This window comes from Rattus norvegicus, chromosome 19 (assembly GCF_021556685.1).
Source record: "Rattus norvegicus strain SHRSP/BbbUtx chromosome 19, alternate assembly SHRSP_T2T, whole genome shotgun sequence".
Classification (NCBI taxonomy): Eukaryota; Metazoa; Chordata; class Mammalia; order Rodentia; family Muridae; genus Rattus; species Rattus norvegicus.
The window spans coordinates 12,027,394-12,051,234 of NC_141552.1; the positions used below are offsets into that span (position 1 = coordinate 12,027,394).

At 45.4% G+C, this 23,841-nt stretch overlaps 1 protein-coding gene across 4 annotated transcripts in view; it reads right to left on the reverse strand.

Moving 5' to 3' along the window:
• Window positions 1-23,841, reverse strand: part of Large1 (LARGE xylosyl- and glucuronyltransferase 1) — a 452,006-nt gene that overhangs the window by 369,180 nt on the left and 58,985 nt on the right.

The following is a 23,841-nucleotide window of genomic DNA, read 5'->3' on the forward strand; positions in this document are numbered from 1 at the left end:
TCTGCACACCCACAGCCTACTACACTTCCTGGCACCCAGTAGGTACTATAGAAATGTTTACTAAGTGAACCTGGCTGCACTATCTCAGCCACTCTCTGCAACTCTCCCATCCAGAATCTCTTCAGGGCCCTTAAAAGTCTTCAACAGTGGAAAGCATAGTGAGCCCCTTCTCCTGACACCTGCTCAGCAATCAAAAGGAAACTGATGACTGGCAGAAAAATCCAGCCACCATCTGGCTGTTCAAGGATCCCTCCTGGGTGCCGACAGCATTGTCATTCAAGATAATGAAGATTAAAACCAATGGGGAGAGGGAGACAGCTTCACAGCATGTAGCCTGCCTGAACTTAACCCTCTCTTCAGAGGAAAGGAACATCCACCCTGCCCTGGGATGGGGATGGGGGCACATCGGGTAGATGAGGCTCTGCTTGGGGACAGTCTAGCAAAAGGAGGAACTCCCAGCAACGATGCTGTGCTCCATAACGTTGTGAGGAGGTCCTGAGGTCCACAGGAGTGGCAGATGTAATACACCACTTGCACATCAGTCAAGTGACTACAGAGAACCAAACTGCGCTTGGCCTCATTTATTTAAGTGATGGGTGTGACTGTACCCCAATATGTAAGGTATAACCCACGGCCACTTCATCCGTGAGGGATACTCCATCTGACCCTTACTAAATGAAGCTGTCTGACTAAGTCAATTCCCAGGAGCACTTGTCAGCTATGTTTGTTTAGCGCATGGAAGGGTTCTGGGGCGGGGGGGGTGCCAACACCACACAGTTACCAGTGTGACCATTAGACTCTTCCTCCTCCTAGCTCCCTGGTGTATAGACTGGCAGACATGTTTACTGAGAGACAGAGCTCAAAGCAAGTTCTAGCGCCATACAGATTTGGGTCTCAGTTCTACCACTCATCAGCTCCACGGTCTTTGGAAAGTTCCTGAATTATCTCCATGGCACATGATAACCCCTCCCCCCCCCAAAAAAAAAAAACAGAATATGGCATGACATATAAATAATTCGGGGCTATGAAAAGAATCAAATGAGTTCATATATGTTAAGCACAAAGAAAAATGCTGGTAGAGGAAAAGACTAAAGAAGTAGGAAGTGACGGTGGTGATGACGGTGCTGGTGATGATGGTACCGGAGATCAAGGTTTCCATTCAGCTGCCATAACAGAAGACAAGAGAATGGGTGCCGTATGAACAAGAGAAACTTACTCACCATAGTTCTCTAGGGTGAGAAATTCACGACCAGCCCAGGAAATTACCTATCTGGTAGAACCTTCGTGTATACAGAAAGGGGAAGGTAGGTCCCTGAGGTCTTTTCTAAGGGACCTACCTTTTTCAATTCCATTCCGAATACTCTCAGGAACCAAGCATGTATCAAGGCTTCTTTATACATCCTCTCAGGGGTTAGGGTTTCAGTGTTTGATCTGAGGGTGGGCAATCAGGCCACACTAAATAATGGGAGGTTCCTGTTTAAGCAGAGATCATAAGTGTACATAGCCAGGAAGGGAGAAAGACATGAGAAGGTCTTTTATTTGGGTCTCTGTGTATACCGCCTCTGCCCATATCTCCCTGGTCCTCCAGCCATACACAAAGGCTGAGGAGTGCAGGCCCGAAGAGCTGGAGAAGTCATGGGAGAGCATAAAGAGATGCTGGGACTGCCAGCAGCAAGGATGCTTTTTCCTTTGTTGTCCTAAAGTCGAATGTCCACCATGCTGCCCCATTACCAGACAGGTTATGGGGCCCACAGAAGCACTCCTAAGGTTGACAGCAACCTCTGTGCTCCAGCTGACGAAATACTAGCTTTATTTTAAGTAAGTATAATATTGTGAACATGCAAATAAGGCTGTTTCTGTCTCCTCTCAGCTTCCCACCCAGCCCTAAGGCCATCGAAGTCCCAGACACAAGCACAGAGCTAGGGAATAAACAAGTGTATGGGGCAAGACATTTGTAACACACACACACACACACACACACACACACACACAAACACACGCACGCACACGCATGTATGCCCAAACATGCATGTATGCCCAAACATGCATGTATGCACACACATACACACACGTGTGCGCACGTGCACACACACACACGCAAGCATGCATGCACATGTGCATACACACACACACACACACACACACACACACACACACACACACACACACACACACACATACACACCAACAGGCCGGAGATCTAAAGAAGCTAGATGGACTTCTGAGTTTTACTCACACAGGTCCTCCTTGTCTGGCCCAGATATGATCCTAAGTCAAACATGTCATTTCCAAATATCAGCCCCAGAGTACTAAGTGACAAGTTTAGTAACTAGCTTCTCCCTTCACATTTCATTTTTCTCCTTTCTTGTAGCTCCCACTGACGGGCTGTCTTTCTTTCACCTAACTTCCACTCAGGTTTTAGGCTTCTGAATCATACATTCCCTTGAATGTTCTGAATGCAGCCCTGAATACAAAGCCCCTTGTGACCCTGGCCTTTCCTAATGGAGCACTTTCTGTACCACTGCTGCCAGCAACCATCACACTGACCATGCTCCAGGCCACCCGGCCACATGCCTATTACTCAGCTGTGGGTCTGACATCACCAGAAAACACCCAGGCAACTTTTCCTTCCACATATAAGGCAAATGATCAGCCCGGCCAGCAAGCCTAAGCCTGAGCAGACAGATACATTCCACTGATTGGGCAAGGTTGGTCAGAAATGGGCATGAGTGAGCCTGGGGACCAAGGTCAGAAATCAGAATGCAGAGACCATCACAAGCTCCAGTCTTAGTTAACATGGGGTCAGCTAATCTCCTGGCTTTGGAGTGGCGGCTCTGGAATTCAGTTGCAGAGCTCAATAAACAGGAAAGGCTATCAAAGTTGAGACGACTCCATGGAACTTAGGGAAGGCCGGGTAAGATATAACCACAAACCTACCCATATTTGGAGGTTCTGGAAGCCACCCATTCGTTCTCTGAAACCCAGTGGAATGCCACAGCGTGAAGCAAAGGCCCTAATCCAAATCAAAACTCCAGGCAGGCTGGGCGCTCTGGGTTTGCTGACTGATAGCCCAGCCACAACCCCTATGGAAGCCATTCTTGGCTAAGTAAGGGCTGAGTAAGGGCTACATGCTATTAGACTGCTAGCAATGAACTAAGCAGACAGAGCTTATAGGCATACTACAGTATGCTCCAGAGGCAGCCCTGCCCCAAAGTGGGTAGACATGGGCTCTTGATGATGTAATAGATTCCACAGACTACATAACTCCAACATATTGCTGTCAATTCCCTACGCCCTACTCTAGGGGGAAGATGAGGTTAGCACCGGAACCCCTCTCAAAGCAGCTCGGTCAACAAGGGAAATGATAACATTTCAGCCTATAACTGACTTTATGTGAATTATATAATCCCATTGATTAGATTTTTAAATGTCCCAGTATTGTGAAAAATTCTTAATCAGTTAGAGTGTGTTCGAATCAACAAATCTGTGAGAGCCACGCTCATGACCTCGTCTAAGTCATGGGTGATCCCCCAGAAGCCATATGTCAAGTTACAATGTCTAGTCCCTAAAATTTACATTGTGTTTGGAGGTAAGCGTCTCTAAAGAGGCGAGAGGTGTAAAATAATTACTGTTAGGATGAACTTTGATCAAATCCAAGGGAAGAGATCAAGATACGAGTACACAGGGATTCACTGTGAGGACACAGAAAAGTGCTGTCTTTGAGGTCTCAGAACAACAAAACCCTGTGGTCAACGCCTTGACCTTCTGGCCATAGAATTATGAAAATATGAATGTCTATAGTTTAAGCCACTGGGTCTAAAATCCTTTGCCGCAGTGGGTCTACTAAAGTGCCATGAGAGGTGAGGTTGGTCCTGATGCTGGACTGCTGTCATTTCACTGTAGAAATATTAGAATTCCAAGAGCCTGGACGACTTTCATGGGCTTCTCACTACTAGGAAACAAAACTGGATCCCAGAAATCGAAACACATCTGTCACTAAGTCTTAAGATCTGCCACGTATACAAATATGTACTTAGCATCTACGCTCTACTATAAACATTAAAGCCGAGCCATGCTTTCTATAATAATAATAATAATAATAATAATAATAATAATAATAATGGTAATAATAATAATGTGTTAAGCCATAAAAGTGAATGTTTGAGAGAAAGATGCTGTGAGAAAAGCATCACTCATCCGTTTCCCTCTTTACCAAATCCATGAAAAGAATCCAGCACTGGGAAAATACAATTACTGAATCAAGAGTTTCCACCACGTCAGTATTACTCAGCAACGAAGAAATGAGTGAAATAACGCTATTAGCCTTCCTAGGCGGGATACACCCGCCCTCTAAAGTTAGAAGCCAAACCTCGGTCATACAATCACGGCGCTCAGGGTCATGGATGTGATGTCTTCACCCAGGGAAATTTCACATGCAGTGAATACACACCACAAGGGACAATCCTCACAGAACCGGATGGAACAGGCATTTCACATCACAACTGATGTTTACATATATGTCGTCACGATGCGTGTGTCCAGGCTTTGTGTGAACGTGATACTTCCTTGGTTGAGAAGTAGCTATATAATCTACTGTACTTTTCATGTGGAGAGGGGGTTGCGGGGGTATCCATGATGGCTGATTTGTCCATGAATGTTTACCCTTGTTGTACAGCTACCTCAACAGTGATCGAGTGTACCGGCGTCCCACAATGGTAACGGAGAAGACGTAACAATTCCACAGCCCCACGGTGCATTCACTAATGTGCCTGGTGATATCCAGGATAAAAGCAGAAATTCTACCTTCCCTGGGTCTGCAGCTCTGAACTACCTAACCACATAGCAGGTGAGAAATGACGTTTGAGGGTCTCATGGTACTTGCCATGTGTTATTCATGCTAAAACCATGCTGGCACTACTGCAAACCAACAGCCTAGAGAGTTGCTGTAGCCAAGAGCCGAGTCAGATGCCAAGTTTTCCAGAGCACGGAGCACGGAGAAACTTTCAGGCAATAAGGGGTACACTAGTATCCTTGACCCAGAGAAACAGGAGTCCTGAGATGAAACCAGGTATATGAGCGCTTGGCTCTCGCTTGATAGACATTAGACACTCTAGGTTTTTACTTTCAGAGGAACAATAACTGTTATGTATGAGGAGGATCCTGATGAGTGAAAGCAGGTAGCATTAACTCTTTTGCTGAACTCCATCTCCCCTGCCCCAACCTGAGTTACTAAAGTCACAAGCAAGGCTCTGGACTCATGTGTGTCGTTTTGCAAGCAAGACTGCTGTCTGTTCATACATACATGCAAAAGAAAGCTTATGGGGAAGAAGTCACATCCAACAGCCTGTAACAGGGACCTACAACCACTCAGAAGCTGCTAGCAAACAGAGTACATCAGACCAGCTGCTCCCTGCATGATTCAAAATGGGAACAACCGCATTTATCTACCTCACTGGAGAAAAGTGATTCATGTCGCCTGCAGCGTAAAGATGAGGCCTGGGCATGGCCCCGCTTGTTGTCACTAAAATCTGATGGCCAGAGTGAGTCTTGGTGATGCTGATTCAGACACAGTTTACTGGGACAGCACTAAAGCCAAGAGTGGGTAAGGCAAGTAAACTTAAGCCCAGGACACCACAGGCAGTAAGAACCAAGCAGGTTAGAGCCTAAATCTTATACACAAACAGTACAAGGCAGCTCGGAAAAGAATGTGGGCTCTGCGCACCCAACCCCCAGGCTGGCTGCTATTCCATTATTAAGTGAGATCTGACCTGCCTTCATCCACATGTCCCACTGTGACATCCCGCAGCCCAGCCACAGTAGCTTATTGCTGTTCAAGTGACCTTGCACCCTCAGGACCTTTATACTTGCTGTGGCCACTACCTAAAATTCTTTCCTGTCCTATCTTGGCTCTGATGGCTTTATCAGAGGCTCTGGGTATCCTCCCAACCCTACAGCACAGACTTCCTATCCAGTTCCTGTATCACCACCTACTAAATCTTACCCACCGGATTCTTCGCAGATTATTTGGATCTATTTTAAATATATTATTTCTAAGATCCAGAGTAGAGTAAGAGACAAGGCATGCAAGGCCTTGGATTCAATCCTCACTATGTACATTGTGTGTGTGTGTGTGTGTGTGTGTGTGTGTGTGTGTGTGTGTCTATATGTCTATGTATCTATCTGTGTATGTATTTCTGTGTGTCCATTGTCTGTCCAGCCTTGTGTGTGTGTCTGTATGCCTGTGTATCTGTGTATATATATATGTCTGTGTATCCATCTGTCTGTCCATCTGTGTTTGTGTGTGTGTATGTCTGTGTATGTATCTATGTATATATATATATATATGTCTGTATGTCCATCTGTCTGTCCATCTGTGTGTGTGTGTGTGTATGTATCTGTGTATAAATGTCTGTGTGTCCATTGTCTGTCCAGCCTTGTATGTGGGTCTGTATGTCTGTGTATGTATCTATATGTGTGTGTGTGTATGTGTGCATGTATATATATATATATATATATATATATATATATATATCTGTGTGTCCATCTGTCTGTCCATCTGTGTTTGTGTGTGTGTATGTCTGTGTATGTATCTGTGTATATATGCCTGTGTCCGTCTGTCTATCTGTGTGTGTATGTTCTGTGTATACATGTCTGTCTGTCTGTCTGTCTCTGTGTGTGTGTATGTCTGTGTGTCCGTGTGTCCATCTCTCTCTCTCTCTCTGTCTCTCTCTCTCTCTCTGTGTGTGTGTGTGTCTGTGTGTCTGTGTCTATGTCTGTCTCCATATGAGATAAAATACCACTATGAGATACAATATCCACGGCAAGTCCATTTCTCTAAAAGAGTGCCCCATTCATAACAGGAACAAAGGTGCTGTAACTGAATGAACTCAACTGTCTTGAGTTTTTCGCCGGTCTCTGTAGATTATTTGCCAATCCCCTACCCTATTAAAGTGAAATAGCAGTAGGATTCAGACGCCTGTTCTGGTCCACTGCAAGAGACACCTCCCAGAGTGTGAAATGGCCATGCTACCAGTTGTCTTCCTCTTTCTCTTAGTTAGGTTTTTATCACTGTAAAGAGACACCAAAACCACAGCAACTCTTATAAGGAAAAACATTCACTGGGGTTGGCTTACAGTTTCAGAGATTTAGTCCATTATCTCCATGGCGGGAAGCACGGCAGTGTGCAGACTAATGGTGGAGCTGAGAGTTCTACATCTTGATCCACAGTCTGCAGAATGAGGTCGTGTGCCACACTGAGTGTAGCTTGAACACATAAGACCTCACAGTTACCCCCACAGTGACACACTTCCTCAAACAAGGCACACCCACTCCAACAAGGCCACACCTCCTAATAATGCCACCCCATATGAGCCTATTCAAACCACCACGCTCCCTTAAACCAAAAGATACAAATTCTCAGCCAGGCCCCGTCAACACTGTTTGAACATGGGGAATCCTATGATAGCCATGTCAAAACCACAGGGTCTTCTGTAACACTGCGAAGAAAGGGGAAGAGGTGGAGAGTAGAGACGAAGGGAGGACTGAAGGGAGAGAGGAGAGAAAAAGGAGAGAATAAATTTCAACAAGATTGTGAATTTGTAATATCAAACACGTATATACCTGCCCATAACATCCTTAAGAAGGGCATAGACCAGAAGGAGATAATGTGAAAAAGGAAAACCAACTGTGAGCAAAGGCAGCTGCATGAGAAGCCTTTGGAAACTGGAAAAGCTTCATGAGCAAGCGAAGATTACTAGGAACACCTGAGCCCACCCCCGCCGCAGGACACTGGACACAGGTGAGAGTGTCCACGCCCACAAGGGACAGCACAGTATCTATAAGGACAACTGAAGGAAGGCGATCATCACCTGCAAGAGCGGCATGGTGGTCCTGGCCAACACAGTGCCTTCTACCTCTCTGGTACACTGATCGAACGTTGTCAGTTTTCCATGAACCTTTCCAGGAAGGTTCTACAAACTGCATATTCATGCAGGAGTCAGCAAACTGTGGAAAAGGTCAGGTTGTAAATCCCTGAAGCTCTGCCTGCTGCTGTCTCAGCTGCGACTATGCAGGCTGAAGGCGGTGGGAGGCGCGTAGGTGTAGGAGGCAGAATACGTGTGGGTGTGGGCCTGCAAGGCTTTACTGATAGACAGTGAAATGTAACTGTCATTCCTCGTGACAGAAAATAGTATTCTTCTAATGTCGGGACCATTCGCAAGGTAAACGCTCATGGAGGCAGCCTGGCCCACAGTTTGCACACTCCCGCTCTTCCTCGTTCTCAGTATTCTCTCTCATCGGCCGACTTCAGTGTGAGGTTCTCTTACATTCATTCTATGCTAAGACCATGGCTACCAGACCCTCCTCTACTCTATTTTCAGTCATGTGTAGAACAGTAGGATAGAATAATTTATTATCATCATTGTTATTGTGTTTCTTCGAACTAGGGAGGTGACTTAGTTGGTAGAATGCTTGCCTAACATACGAGAGGCATTGGGTCTGATGCTTGGCACCGTATAAAGGTCCCAACACTGGAGAGGTTGAGACAAGGGGCTCAAGAGTCTAACATTGACGACAAAATAAGTTCGAAGTGAACCTGAGCTACTCGAGACCCTGTTTGAATTAATTAATTAATTAATTAATTAATAAGTCATTTGTGTCTTTACCTCTAATGAAACACCTTTGGCAGCAGAACTAGAAACATTCTAAGCATAGCCCATCCCACTAAGGGCTGGGCTCTACCTGCCAACAGTTCTGAGTCGCTGGCTGTCTGCACTCATCTCTCCCCGAAGGGCTCCTAGATATCACTGATGGTATGATAGAATTAATACCATCCATCCCGCCATAACAGCTCCCCATAGCTTTATCTGCATCAAGGGAGGGAGGAAAATGAAAGGAATAAACTACTCTCAGGACAGAAACACCCATGCCATGCTGGGGAGGAAACACAGACATCCAGTACCCCAGCTGCAGCTTCAGGAATAGCTCAGACAACAGGCCTACCAAGAACACAAGGCATCTCATGGGAGAGGAAAAGGGTGCTGTCCTGGGCACCTGAGAGGGTTGGTCCTCGAGTGTGCGGCACATGCTGAGTAAAAGGATTAGAGCTGAGAGAATGTCCTCATCTTAGCATATCAGCGGAGAACAATCTCCCCATACACAAGATCACAAAAGCAGAACATCTACTGAGAGCAAGATTTACTCACCCAAAGAAGGAGACGAAGAATGCTGGAGGGGGTCCATTGATTCTTTAATAAAAGTCTTAATTCCCCTGGACCCAGAATGACTTGCCTTAAAATAACCCATTTACATGAATGAGAAGAAAAATGATTACTGCCTGCCTGCCAGGTATGAGGTCCTGGCACACACATCACTGTAGAGAGCTGTGCCCCTCGCTGACCCATGGCAATCACCTGCTGCAGTGAGTGAGCGGGGAGGTCTGGGTTTATGCACAGTCCAAACACCTTACTGCACAGGATTTAAGAGTCTGTTTATTCTGCTCACCGACGGATTATGAAATTGCCATGGAACGATCCACAGCCCAGAGAAACAGCTTCCACGGCGAAGAGGGTTGAAACAATGCTAACTAACATAGGAAAAGCATGCACCCACAGACTGGCCTTAGCATTCTACCCAGCTTCGAACGAAGTGATTTGACAAGAATGTCACCAAACTGGCGTCCGAATTCACCGCGTGAACGTCCAACGCCTCAAAGTCTAGAAAAATTAAGAGAAGTTCCACGAGAAACAATTTAGCTCAAGAAGGCAAAACTGATCCTAAAAATTAACAGTCTGTTGTCACTTTGCAATGTGTGTAAGACCATTTCATAGCAGGATACATTTAAAAGTGGTCTTGGAGGCTAGCTCTTAAAAGGCTGAGGGTAATACAATTTAATCTCTCGCTCCAGCTTTGATCTATGAATGAAAACTGTTAGGCCTCTCTGACAAGCAAAGTGAATATATTAAGAGATATTCCCTCATCCTCTCTCAAAGGCATCCAGTAACATACTGTTTCTAATACGCTTTTGGGATATTTGCTGTCCTACATCCCTACAGCTGCCCTAGGAGATGAGCATCATATTGAATCACCACCCCTCCCCCCGGCAGGTACCTTAAATCAGTTTTGAGAAATTTCTTAGCGGGCAGCTTTTTCCATCCAAGAGGGAGAAAATTCAACCTAAATAACCTTTTAAAACAAATAAACAGGAGCTGGAGAGATGGCTCAGCGGTTAGGAGCACTGACTGCTCTTCCAGAGGTCCTGAGTTCAATTCCCAGCAACCACATGGTGGCTCACAACCATCTGTAATGAGATCCGATGCCCTCTTCTGGTGTGTCTGAAGACAGCTACAGTGTACTTATATATAATAAATGAATAAATCTTAAAAAACAAACAAACAAACAAACAAACAAAGTCTAATGGCTGATGATCTGTAAATCCCTGTCGGGCAAGGTATGATATGTCCAGCACTTTTGTTCTTGGTCACTTTGGTCCCTGTTATGAATTGGATGTCATATGCTAAATACTTGGTCCCTCCCCCAGTTGGTGGTACTGTTTTGGGAGGCTGTGGAACCTTAGAGAGGTGGGAACAAGGAGGTCAGTTTGCTGGCGTGGACCTTAAAAGCTACAGCACAGCCCTGATGCTGCCTGGAGCTCTCTGCTTCCTTGTCCAGAGTTAGGAGCAAACCTGGCCACATGACCCCACCGACCTGGATAGGAATTGTTCCAGCCAACATGTCTCTCCCACTGCTGAACTGAGAGCTCAGTAGCTCCTGCCACAGCTTCGCCATCTTAGGACTCTGACCAGGTCTTGTGTAATCCTTAGGCCAAACATGAGACAGAACAATCATCCTTGTCCTTCTCAGAGCCCTGTGTCATCTTCTCACAAGTCCCTGGGAGGACCATAGCCCATCCAGAGCAAACGCGAATGCTAAGCTAGAACACCAAGAGATGCCCAGAAGCCAGGAAGGCACTTGCCTAAGCCCACAGAGAGTAAGAGACAGAGTCAGGACTCGAGCACAAACCACAGATTCCAAAACAGTGACGAAATCATTTCAAAATGTGGGAGTGAATCTCAAGTCTTCTGAACGAGATCTCTTGGCCACAAATGAAATATTTAACAACTGCCTACAGGGCTTCAAGGAGAGTCAGGCTCCTTTTACAAAACAAAGTTTGTAAAAAATCAAACAAGGTTACCATTATCTAAATAAAATCCCCTTTATACTGCTAAATGGCTTCTCGCCATGTGTAAAGTCAGAGCGTTGTACTTGAAGTAGAAAGGAAAAGCTTTTTGACCTATTTTTGTCCCGACAATAATGTAAAGCACCAAATCCCATTTCTTACGAACCTCCAGTGTGTGCTGTTGCGCTGGCTATTCGAGACTCTAAAATGACACCTATTATTCAGTTAGAGATTATGATCTTGAGCAGTAAGGCGTTTTTAATAAAAAAATAAAATTAAAAATAGATTTACCACAGCCTTTTTAATGAAACTTGCAGTTTTCTCGGCTTACAGGGAAAATGATATATTTGGGGGTTTGCTTTATATATTGACCTGAGAAGTACTGTTTTAAAAAGGTCACTAACATTCACCTTTGGAGCAAGTGCACATTGCCTGTGCCCCCCCCCCACACACACACACCCTCACCCTCCAATCCCCCAATGCAGGGAGAATCAGACAGCACACAGGCTCCCATCAGAACAAATCCCCTGGAACTCTGCATTCTTGGGAGTCAGGGAACAGCCAAGAAAGCCTAGCAGATGTGTGACAAGTACGGAAATGAGTCAGCCCAGTACAGTCCAACAAAACTTCTGGGGACAATACACAAAATCCCACAAATGGGCCCTCCACTTCACTAGCCATTCCTTGCATGTGGCCACAGAGACCAAGGAAGCAGCTTTTTAATACAATTTAATTTTAACTCAGTTAAAGTAGCCACAAGCGGCTAGTGACTACTGCAATGGAAGACAGTTGGATGCCACTCTTGAGAGTTCTCCCCAGTGTGGTGGATCTCTTCCTTCCTATTTTCTATCCCAGCACAGACTGCCACCTACAGTTCTCCAAACAGGCCTGTGCTTTCTACTCTGGGTTCTTGCTGGCCCCTAAGGCATACTCCTGGTCTCTTACTCTAAACCCAGGCAGTCATCTCTTCTGGGAAGCCTCTCCTAGTTTTTCTCTATAACTACAACGCTCAAGGGGCCAACTTTTTTTCTCCTTCTCCACTGGCTTATGGGCCACAGCAAGTCCTTTCCGCCATGCAAGGCAGCAGAGTATTGGTGGGGAGAACATATATTCTGCAGACGACCATCCAGCATAAATCCTGTCTTTGACATAAGCTCACTGCCACCTCCCTGACCTCGGTGAAGGCTATGTGCTCTTTCCAAACCCCAGCGCTCCATCTGTAAAGCGTGGTTATTAATGGAGAAGCTTTCCTCTCTGATTGTTTTAAAGGGTACAGAAAGGAGGAAACACAGGCAAATCATTGAGGAGTGTCTGGCAAGCAGCAGAGACTCAACAAAACAGATCACTCGGCCTTACTTTTCATTGCATTATTAGAGTGTGCACCTGTAAGTGTGGACCAGGTCTTCGCCATCCCTGGAACACTGCCCTAACATACAGCAAGTACTTGGTAAAGATTAAAGCCATTAACAGGTCCTCCAGTGCATGGGTGCCAGCCCTGAGCTCAGTTCTAAGGCGTTTCCTAAGGCCCAGCAACCAGACTCTAAAGCCATCACACATTCCATCAGAAGTGCACAGGGAGAGTGGGGTGAGGTCACGAGCACAAGCACAGGGAAAGCGGGGTGAGGTCACCATCGCACCACTCATGCGGGACTAACTCAAGCTGCACAGAAAGTGGCTCCCTCCATCCTGACTGCCTCTCCCACCACGACCTATCCCTCTAACTAAGCCAGATCTACAGCAAAAATGTTAGCAGTGGAAGCAAATTTCATCGTGCAGATTAGGGTACGAAGTAAATTTAAGGTCTAATATTAGCCTAAAAGAAAGAAAGGGCACCCTATCTTATCCTTTTAGGTTACCCCTCACCCCCTTCCTTTCCTAGATGGCTACCTGGCTCTTGAAGGAAACCTTCCAACTTACCAGAACGTCCTTATAACCCTGGATTCCCACTGTGCTCCGTAGGTGTCCCTGCCCCTGAAAGATGGGCTCTCCTGAGGCTCTTCTAGGCTGCTTGGTTTTATTGAAGGCAAATATGGATGAACAGCAGGTGAAACAAGCATTAAAAATGATTCAGTGTTCAATATCCAGCCTTCCAGCCCGTGTGGACTCCCGAGGAGACTGCTCATTTCCCAAATTTGCAATCTTTGGCTGTTTTCTGCTGGAAGGGATCTGGAACAGCTGCAGAGCCACGAGCTAAAAAACTAGCAAGGTGGGGGCTCACAGAACACAGCAAGCTTCTCAAAGGACTCTCCTCCCGGCATGCTTCTGGCAGAGAAGGTGTTCAGCAGTTCTGGCCAAAGGGGAAAGGCAGCCTGGAGTGCAAAATGCATAGAGCCTATGCAGGAAGCTAAAAGCCTACAGATTGGGGGGAACAGATCAGAAACAGCTGCCAGGGGGCTGGGGCAGGCAATTGCCTCCTAGGTGAATCTGGTTCTCTTCCCTCTCTGGCCTTTCATTTCCTCCTTTATATAGTCAGACGATAGTTTCTAACTTTTCTGTCAGTCTGCCTTCCTTCCTTCCTTCGTTCCTTCCTTCCTTCGTTCCTTCCTTCCTTCCTTCCTTCCTTCCTTCTGTTCTTTTCCTTCTTAAAGCAGGAACTTCTTTTTGTTTAAACATAAATCCTAGAAGGAAGTTCTAATGCAGAAAACACAAAGGTAAACAGTTAGGACTGGAGCACAACTGTAAAATCCTGGATCCTACTGATCGACTCTTCACCCTGGCGCCCAAACCCAGAACCGGTGAAGTGCAGGGCAGTGTTAGGAAGTTACAGTATCAGGTAACATCAACCACATCCAACTCAACCATTTCAAGCCTGTGACAGACTTCACCTTGCCCCAGTTACAGGAGAAGCTAAGGGAAAGGTTTGTCCTAGTTTCCTACTCCTCTCTTCAGGGCCATTTGGACTCTGCCACACCATGCCGAAGCCTCAGCTGCTCTTCATGACCCCTTCATCCTGCAAAGCCTGGACCACGTGGGAGGTGCCTACACCTCATTTGCCAAGCCCTGCTGCCAGCTTGCCCCACCCCTCCGGACCATATTTTCTGTGTGGTGACCCTGAGGAAATACTTCTCAGAAGATTTCACCTCAGTAATGCAGGCCCCTTATTAATCACAGCTGATTTTCAACCCCGGCCAACCAGCTCCCCTTGTCCCAGCAAAGCACGAAAGAGTTGACACCCACAGATTTTTAATTCGAAATACTACGCAAACCACCTTGATTAGAATCCTTGCTTCCCTTTGGAATGCTGCAGCCTAGGCCCCACTGTCTTCGTTTCTGTCAGCGTTACCTTTGGATCGCCTACGAAGGCTCCTCATGGTCTGAGCACTCAATGACTTTTCCAGACAGAGTTCCAAATACCGTCACAACCTTTGCAAAAACAAAACACACAAAAATAGCACAGCTCTATCGCAATACCCTGTGGCTATGACAAATACCACGACCAAAATCCAACCTGGGCAGGAAACCGTTTAGTCAGCTTATATCGTCCATCGTCCAATGGAAGCAGACAGGAGCTCCAGGCAGGAACCGAAGCAGAGGCAGTGGAGGAATGAATGCTCCTTTACAGGCTTCCCTCCCGGCTTCTGCTCAGCTGTTTCCTATGTGACCCGTAGTGGCGGTGCATACCTCACAGTGGATTAGGCCCTCCTGCAACCATTAGTCAAGAAAATGCCCTCAAAGACATACCCACAGGCCAATCTGACGGAGGAAATTCCTTAAGTGTGGTTCTGTCTTCCTGTCTTTGCCAAGTTGACAGCCAAGATTAACTCCCATGAGGCTACATTCTTGCATTAGAAAATTTTATTACCAAAGAAAGCTTCAATCGGGACAGAAGAACATAACAATGGCTCAGTAGTTAAGAGCACAGCTGCCCTTGAGAGGATATAGGTTCCATTCCCAGCCCCCAGCGGGTGGCTCACAACCTTCCGTAACTCTGGTAACTCTACCTTAAGAATCCAGTGACCTTTCCGTAGTCCACGAACACCAGACATGCACATTGGTGCACAAACATATATGCAGGCAAATCACACATAATGTAGTTTTGTTGTTGGTGGTGGTGGTTTTAAGTTAAGAGAGAAGAAAAGAAAGAAGGCAAAGACAAAGGAAGGAAGGAGTAGAAAGGGGAAATGGTCAAGGTATGCACAAGAAGGGAGTTGCTGTGTATCCTAGGTTAGGCGTCAACAATGACCAAACCATAGCCATTTTTGTTTCATCTTTGCCCTACTCAATCTTCTTACACTTTTCTCTCGAGAATTATTTTATAACAAATCCCTAGAGCACTATAACCTGGGTCATGATTATTTACAAATCTCGATCTTTCAAGTCGAAAGCTAAAGTTCACTTTCAGAACCTCACAGAGAGAGAGAAGTATCCATCTGAAACTTCTCCATATATCAATTGAAACTACACCATCATTTTCCTTCTCTTACAATAGATGTGATTTAAAAAGTGACTTAAGTTCTAGAGCTTTCTATCACCTTAATCTCTGGCATTTAACATGCACCACCGCCCTCTCTGGTTCCTGTCATCTGGGAGCTGAATCTAGAATCATGATCAAAGCCCCTTCAAGACGCACAATATCTGGCTGTCGCTGCTTAGTCATTATTAATGATCATTTTTAACATTCTTACCTGTTTTCCAAAATATCTCATGTCTATACAGTTGTGTGTTACTATTTTTAGCAGCCCTCAATGAAAACTCTGATCGCTCGGTAATTTATTTAACGATTCGAGGTTATCATTTCTAAGATCAGGATTCCATAAGAAGCAGATTTCACAGACTAACATTAGTGGAAAAATAGATTCATGCTGGGCCTTCAGGCTCTTTTTTTTTTTTTTTTTTTAAAGAAAATGGGGAGCCGAGGACATGGTTCAGAGGGTCCAAGCTCTTACACAGTATAAGCAGCCATGTAAAAGTGTGGCCAGGATTACCTGTAAGTCCAGCATGGGGCAGGGGCAGTTGGTTTGGTCAGCTTTAAGTGGACAACTTAGTAAACATGTGCCCAGAACAGTGGAGAAGAAAAATCACATAACTGTTAATTAACAAATAAACCAGTTGTCTCCTGACATACACTAGAGCTCTAGATAGGTGTACACTTACTAGGATCTAGTCTTCTAGAAAGTCCCAACTACTTTTCTTGGTTACACACCAAGATTGTATTGCATGCATGCCCTGAGAGCAAACAATACTTACTGTTCACTGTTTTACATTCTGTTATTGAGAGAAGGGGATTTCCCGTGATATATGTGATGTTGGTGTAGGTGTGAGTGCAAGTTCCAGAGAAGGCCCGGGACATCTTCCTCTAGCACTCTACACAGCACTCCCCTAAGACAGGGTCCCTCACTAAACCTAATGTTCACTCTTTATACTAGGTTGGCTGGCAGGAGCTGCTGGGCTGGGGCTGGGATATGAATTCAGGTCCTCAGGCTGGTACAGCAAGAACTTGTACCCACTGAACTATCTCCTCAGTCTCATACTTTGCTTAAAAAAAAAAAAAAAAAAAAAAGCCCAAAGACAGAGCATGATTCAATACTTTTCATCTCATCTCATTCTTTATCAGCTTACGTATAAGCACAGCCTTCACCAGCAGTGACAACCAATCACATCTGAATGTGGCCAAAGGACAGAAGACAGCCTGCCTCACACCCCCATCCCTACTCCCTGACAAGGAACTGTGTCTCTGTTCTGCTTCAGGACCCGGAGCTAGCGCCATGGAAAGTAAAGATGTCCTCTGGCCAATTCGCAGTCCATGAGAAAAGCCAGAGCCATGAGGAACCAACATGAAATCTAGCATCTGTGGCTGTCCTTTGACGGAATGATGTGCTGGAGTGGTCCTCTGCTCTGCGAGCTCACAATATTAGCACATGGCTGCCCATCAGGTACATCTACTTAGAGATCTCTACTCTGTGCTTTAGACACCCAGTATTCTTTTCTTTACCATTTTTTTTCTAATCCTTCGTGATATTTACAGTGTACGCACACTTATAGAAGATGAAAAAGGGGGTTGGAGTGGGGAAGGATGATTGGATTTTAAACCAGGATCAGGGAGCCACGGAGACAGCCAGGTAAAGTTTCAATGTTAAAAGTTTGAGGGGTTGGGAATTTAGCTCAGTGGTAGAGCGCTTGCCTAGGAAGCGCAAGGCCCTGGATTCGGTCCCCAGCTCCGAAAAAAAGAACCAAAAAAAAAAAAAAAAAAAAAAAAAAAAAAAAAGTCTGAGGGCAGTCGCTATACTGCTTTCTTTCACCCATCACACCCTCTAGCTGAAACAGATTACTCAAAAGTTATTCTCTCAACATTAATGAAAATCAAGAATCATAATCTGAATCAACACAAGAGCCACGCCCTGCCTAACTTGGCTCTGAATACACGAAGAAAGAAAAGGGGTTTATTTTTAGAGCCCGGCATATACAGAGATGACCAACTTCCAGGGTACAATGGGCACCCAAGCTGCAGTGTGTTCCTAGTTCCTACCTGAGTGACTGAGGACCACTGGTATACACCTCAGTACTCGAGTCTCAAGCCCCAGAGTATCACAGGCAGAGGGGACCTGGTTCCAGCTCCTTGGTTCACCCTCACCTAAGCAAAGAACTTTCTGAGATACGTTCTGTTCTCTCAATTCGGAGACCATTTTCACTGCCTCCTGGGAATTCTTAAAGGACTGAAAGGCTAACTGAATAATAAACGTGAACCCCTTCTCTAACGCCTACCTATCCTACCTCTTCCTTCCAGCTTATGGATACCCACCTACTTCACCTGACCCCATCCCTGCAGCCAGGAAACCTAGAACCAATCCATTCTCGGGAACCTCTTAGTTATGACAGAGGAGAGGATGGGCACGACCACCTTCTTTTATCCTAGCCTCCTCACTTGCTAAAGAGACATGAACGAAGTTACTGAAAATACTACATATGAAAGCCAAAAAGCAGTGTCTGACAGCCGAAAGACACCCCCCAAAAAATGTTGTATGGTGCTACTGTTACCATCATTAGCACTGTTAATACTACCTTCACAACGTACAAGTCCACAGGAAGGAGACTTTCCTTTCTAACAGCCAGGCTCCATAACTTTATTTGGAAAGATAGCCCAGTCAGTACAGTCAGTGCAGTCCTCTGGTAAGATCCTGGTGTATACCTCAGTCTCTGTCCAAGTGAAGGGAGTCAAGGTAGGCAGTGTCAGTGAATAGCGATTTCTAGGTTCCTCAGCTGATGGGTAGGAGGCCCAGCAGTCCCCATCCTCCTGATAACTTCACCCCTACCTGGGTGTGCCCTCCCACCACACTCCTACTCCCAAGACCCTACACATAGCATAAGGAGGGTTTTAAATGTGCACCACCTGAGCGAGACTGCTTCTGTTGAATGATAATGACAAAGTTCCTATGGCAACCCTGGGTTCTGGAGTTTGGGTTTAAGACAGAGAGGGATCATTGAACACCCGGCTTTTGGTAAAAATGCCTTGAAATTGAATGTGATTTATTTCTCTCTGTTACAGCAAGGTCTGGCCCTTCTACAGTGACTGACCATGCAAGGAGGTTCTCATCCCGGTCATCTGGGAGATAATGAGATTACTGACTCTTTTCAAGAAATGTAAAAATCTAAGAGTTCACATACAGTCAACTAGGATAAGTCCTGGCTTCTTACGACTGCCACTACATCCTGACATGGTACTTCTTGCTCTGTCACTCCAATCTATCTCTCCTCTAACGTTGTTCACACTTAAACACACGCAGCCTCAACTCTTGCCTTTGTAGCTTCTAACGCATCCCTGCTTATTTCAACAAGCATTATATATATATATATATTTGACTTGGCTTCCCAGTGAAACTGTGGACTCTTAAAAATATGATTCAGGCTAAACATTTTAATATATCCTTGCTAAGTGACAATCATCTTAGTCTACTGAAGCAAGGAGATTTGAGTCTGAGGTTCTGGCCAGGGAGATAGCTCAATTGGTAAAGGGTCTGCCCATGTTCATCCCCCAGAACCCGAGGCATAAACCAGGAGCAGTGGCACAGGCTTTCAATCTCAGTTCTGAAAGGTATCTGGGGCTTGCTGGGCAGCAACACTACCTACTTTAACTGGCATGTTCTAAGCCCTGCCTCAAAGAAAGCAGGGTACATAGCTCTGTGGAATGACACCTAAGATTAACCTATGTGCATACACATATACACATATGTTCATACACACACACAAGCTCACATACACATGAACACTTGAACACACAGAGAGAAAAAAAAAGGTCTAAGCTTTGAAGACAGATAGGCTTGGATTTCCACTTGATCCTTTTTAGCTGTGTGATCCTAATAAAGTTCTTTGCCCTCTGTTTTCTTCACATCTTCATGTGTCTAATGAAATTATAGCACTTACAGGATTAAAGAGGGAATTAATCAAATCTTAAGTGATAAAACACTCATCTCTGGGAAACTATGTCATTTTCATCATTAATATTATTTATCAATATTGTTAGTCATCATCATTAGAGTTTCACAGTTAATAAAACCGAAGTTCAAGGTTCAGGATCTTCTACTCAGTGTAAAACAAAATAGAAGCCCTGCAGCCTAAGAAGGGACTCCAAGACAACACCGCATTTTCTCTTGTAGCACTCACTCAGTATGACGCACAGGAAGTACCTAGGAAAATTCAGAAAAACTGAATGTGAGAACCCTGAGGAAACCTAGTAAGCATCTGGTCAACCCCCAAAGGATAATACAGCTTAGCAATATCACAATTACTCATAAGACAATTCTCATTCCTACAGTAATGTCTATGTTTTATCACCATAAACCATGCCCCAGGATCCAGAGTCTACTGGGAACATACATATTCCAATATACACATTCCAACATACACATTCCAACATACATATTCCAACATACACATTCCAACATACATATTCCAACATACATATTCCAACATACACATTCCAACATACATATTCCAACATACACATTCCAACATACATATTCCAACATACATATTCCAACATACATATTCCAACAACACTGGCTTTATTGGCTCACTGAAAACAGGAAGACACTACACAAGGAATCACAGGTATGTCAGGAGAAGGCTATTACATGTAGATTAAGAATCCCCTGGATTGGATACTGTCAGAGGGCTAGAATTCCATGACCCAGTATTTCAATCACTTTAAACAGGGAAAACTAAGCCCTGGTGAAGTGGAAGACCTTGTCTTATACTGTATGATCGAATGGAAAAAGTGCGTAGGACCACATGGGCTCTCCAGGTCCCCTGCCACAAGCTGCTTTTCCTAGAGAAAAAGGACTCAAGGTCAAGATTAGGCAGAACCAATACAAAGAAACTCCCAGACTCAGGGGAGAAGTGATGTTCTAAAACAGTTCTGTGTTCTCCATTCCTTTCCTTCTATCGCCAGGTCTGAAAGGGTCTGAGTGTTCTGAAGAGGTTTAGCCATTATCCTGAGTGAGAGAGGAGCATCAGGCCCTAGGTATTTAAGAGCTTCATTAGAAATCACATAAAGTGTAAAGGGCACTGCTTATTCTGAAACACAGGTAGTAGAATTACATACAAAACACCATACACCACTATGGTACCCATAGGTCGAGGGCTGTGTGTGTGTGTGTGTGTGTGTGTGTGTGTGTGTGTGTGTGTGTGCATTTGATAACACTTTTAACACAGAATTGTGAGGCTGAAAAAAATGTGCCTACATATTCCCAAAGACAATGAAAGTATCAGTGCCTTCCACACTGTGTTGAATTGGAAGAAAAAATACTGGTTACCAGGAGTATACACACATACATAGTGACTTTGTCTCCTCAACCAGCCTTGTGGCAGGCATTGAAAACTGACTGGATGGATATGTGCACCGATGGATGGATGGATGGATGGATGGATGGATGGATGGATGGATGGATGGACGGACAGATGGATGGACAGATGGATGGATGGACGGACGGATGGACGGACGGACAGACGGATGGTTGCATGTCTTTGCCTATTTGTTTCAGAGATTCTGGGCATTCCCAACAAAACCTCTCAGTTCAACTATGGACAGGAGGAAACCAATGTGAAAACGAAACTGCTCTCAACAAGTCCTAGTAAGCTCCTCCCAGTTGTGCACCCCCTACTTTTCCTACCTCCACCGTGTCCTAGTTACCCAGACTGGCCTCTTCATTGGGTCTTTTTTTTACAAGACTCGAGACCACAATGCTGACCCTTAAGGAGCCACCAGCCTACCAAGGTACGTAAGCTCAATGTGCTCTTTTTTTTAAACTTTTTTTGAATATTTATTTATTATGTATACATCATACAGCCTTCTGCCTGCATGCACGCCTGCAGGCCAGAAGAGGGCATCGGATCTCAAGACGGGTGGTTGTGAGCCACCATGTGGTTGCTGGGAATTGAACTCAGGACCCCTGGAAGAGCAGACAGTGCTCTTAACCGCTGAGCCATCTCTCCAGCCCTCAATGTGCTTTTTAAAGATAGGTCTTGCCCTGGGCACCAAAGACACAGCCACAGGGGATTATTCAGGATGCCTTGTTAAATACACAACAATCTCTAAAATGAAAGTGACTATTAATTGCTTTAACGGTTGACCAAAAAATTAATAAATATTTTTTTCCGGGAGTTTCTCTTCAGTTTCTCCTGCCCAGTCTCTCCTTGTAGCTCCAGATTAACTTCTTCTATCCTCTTTAAGGAACTATGGAGTACAATACTGAATCAAGTAGCACTCTACCTTCTGCAAGTGAACTGCCCAGGCTATTACCAGTATTGTGTCAAAGCAGAGAGGTGAAACCACAGGAGACATTCTGTGAAGGAGATGATTTCCAGCCAGAGCCTGGTCTTTCTAAACCAGGAGGCACTGAAACTGGCCTGGGGTGGGGGGGGATGGGTAGAGTAGAATACTAAGAGAACCCTGTTTCCTGGCCACACCATTCTCTAGTTCCTTAACCTGACAGAAGTGGAACCAGATGAAAGACTTCAAAACCCAAAAAGACCATTCCCTGTCATCCGGAAAGGATAGAACATCATGTCAGAGCCTTCCTTTCAGAACACATGGGCTAAGCCTCAGCCAGTGAGTTGGTATTAAATCCGAAGGAATCAGCAAGGTGATTCCAGAAGACTGGCATGTGGGTTGGTAGAGTGGAGACTTATACTTGCAAGGTAGGGGCGGCACCATCCAATCATCTCGGTCTACACAGAAACATGGAAGGAGGAGGAACTTCTGCCTCATCTTCTGGATGTATTCTTCTGTGGTCCTTGGACATCAGGCTCCTGGTTTGATGCCTTTGGACACTTTTTTTTTTTAAATAAAAGACAACATGTAATGGGGGCTGGCTTACAGATGCAGAGATTCAGTTCAGTATCATCAAGGCGGGAACACGGCAGCATCTAGGCAGGCATGGTGCAGGAGGAGCTGAGAGTTCTACATCTTCATCTGAAGGTCGCTAGTAGAACTCTGGCTTCCAGGCAGCTAGGATGAGGGTCTTAAAGCCCACGCCCACGATGACACACCTATTCTAACAAGGTCACACCTTCTAATCATGCCACTCCTTGGACCAAGCATAGACAAACCATCACAGGCTAGAAGTATGAAACCAAGATCCCCACCTTGTTATAATGTTTTCGGTGGTCTATAACATGGAAATAATTGCGTATAGTTAGCACAAGCATTCTTCCCAAAGTCCAGTCTCTACGGGGCAGAGACCCTCCCTCAGCAGCTGTCGCAGCCAGAAAAAAAGTCATCCCGGAAGGAAGTCAACTTTATTCTCCAGGGCTGGCCAGTCATATCCTGACGCTGGTCTTCTCAACACCTCTGCCTGGCAGTCAGGGGAAGAACTGCTCCAGGAAGCTATTTCCACATACACACTTTCTGGATGCTTTCCCCTGTCACCTTGCTCTCTGGAAACCATCTGAGTCACCGTGTGAAGGAAAACACCACACAAACTTAGCTTAGAATCAGCAGGTCACACGACCGCTGGGCACAGGAACTAGCATCCCAATTTTATAAGTTATTCTGTCATAAATCCTCCGGTAGTGGATCTGCCACCTGAACCGGGGCGGGGGGGGGGGGCTCTGTTACCTACAGTATGCTTCCATGCTCTCTCCCATCCAAAAAAAGAAAGCGCCTTTGGACTCTTGAACTTCTATGTCAGCCTCCTGAGCCCTGAGGTTGCTCCCAGCTACTGGACTTGTCAGCTGCCAGCTTCCCAGGCACCTTATCCTGCTTAAGACAACCACTGCGGTACGTTGGACCCTCCGTAAGTGTGAAAGCCCGATGCCCAGTAACTTCCCTTTTACAGGTAGGTAAACATCATACTAATTCCATTCTCCGGAGAAGCTGACCCTCGGAGACAGGGCATCTGTTATAGGCAGTTCCTGAGAACCATATTCACACCAGCCCGGTGCTTTTCAACAGTCATTCAATGACCATTTGTTGCACACCCATCTTGGGATATAACTGAATACAGTACATGCCCTCACTGCTCATCATTGCTCATTGTGCCCTTGTAGTAACTGATCCTTGCTGATAGGACCCTGCAGTACATAAAAAGCTAAAAGACTCGAAATGATTCAGGACTGAGCCTGACCTCGCTGAGAAGCAACCTTACGCCATCACGTCAGCACTGCCTGCCAAGGGGGGTCAGTCTGCGCTAGCACCAAAGGAGGAAATTATATAAGGAATGGTCCCCAAA